This window comes from Atta colombica, unplaced genomic scaffold, assembly GCF_001594045.1.
Source record: "Atta colombica isolate Treedump-2 unplaced genomic scaffold, Acol1.0 scaffold111, whole genome shotgun sequence".
In the NCBI taxonomy this organism is placed as follows: domain Eukaryota; kingdom Metazoa; phylum Arthropoda; class Insecta; order Hymenoptera; family Formicidae; genus Atta; species Atta colombica.
Window position 1 is genome coordinate 1,850,270 of NW_017259197.1, and position 1,380 is coordinate 1,851,649.

Sequence of the window (1,380 nt, forward strand, 5' to 3'; positions counted from 1 at the left end):
GCTCCGAAATACGGAGTGTCCATACTGCGTATCCATAGAAAGCGGTCTACTTGCTATAAAATTTCCCAGCGTTTGTTTGACCAATCGAAAGAAAGAATTTTACTAATTGATCAATTAAAAAATACTTTGAAACATTTGTAACAAGCTCAAATGACATTATCCAGCAAACGAGAATTGATTAAAATGGATTGAAATTTTTTTCTATCCGAACGAGTATTTTAAATAGCGAATACTTTTTTTGGATTTAATTGAATTCAATTGGATTCAATTAAATTCAATTGGATACAATTGGATTGAAAAACTGCATTTCCTATTCAAAATTTTGAATTGAACAGTATTTCACAATGTGTGTTGTGCACAGAAAAAGCTAATATTATTTTTAGATTGAAAGACATAGAAATATGCTCCATGCAATTCCTATAAATGAATAAAAATTCATTCAAGACTGAAAATTATTCATTTTAACATTCGTGAATCAATTTCTAAAAATTTGAAAACATTTCAATTCATTTCAATCCATTCTTGTTTGCTAGGTAGCTTCATTCAGCAAAGCAACTTTGCAATTGTTGTAAAATTTTTCAATACGATTGGTTCTTACTTTTGATTCCTTATGGATCTAAATATACATCGTATCGAAGAATTTTACAATAGCTGCAAAACTGCTTTCTCTGCCGAATGCAGTCATTCTTTGTCATTCTTTAACAAGAAAATGTGTTTCCTTATATGAGATAAAAGAATCATCAGAGACCTTTAAATGTATGTTTGTTTTGCTATTTTGAGATAATGTCGAATGCAGTACCTCCCATTAAGCTGATATTTCATTATACATATTATTTATCAACTAATTTAACAGTGATTTTATATGTATTTAACATTTTTAACATTAATTAATTAAATTATTATTTTAAATTACTATTTTAAACTGAGTATTTAGGCCCGGTTTCACTTTTTGATAAATTTTACCTATTAGATAAGTCTGGCAATCTGCGCATGTGATTTGATAATATTGCTATTTATTCAACAGGTAAACAGTAAAATTTACTAAAAGGTAGAATAACCGACCTTTATAGATAGACAGATAAATAAATACATCAGTTAAAAAAATCAATTAAAAAAACTAATATCAGTCAAAAATATTGATATGAATATATTCTGAAACCAACTACAAAAAACAAAATAACAAATAATTGATCTATAATTGATCTATAATGACTTATGCAAATAAAAATGACAATAATCATATTTTTGTAGTTTTAATTAAATAACTTTTAAATGAATAAGTGGACTAACGTAAAACTTTACATAAATATATTTATCAGAGTTTTATTAGTATATATATATATATATATATATTGGGAGTTCAAATTAGTTCGGTCCGTT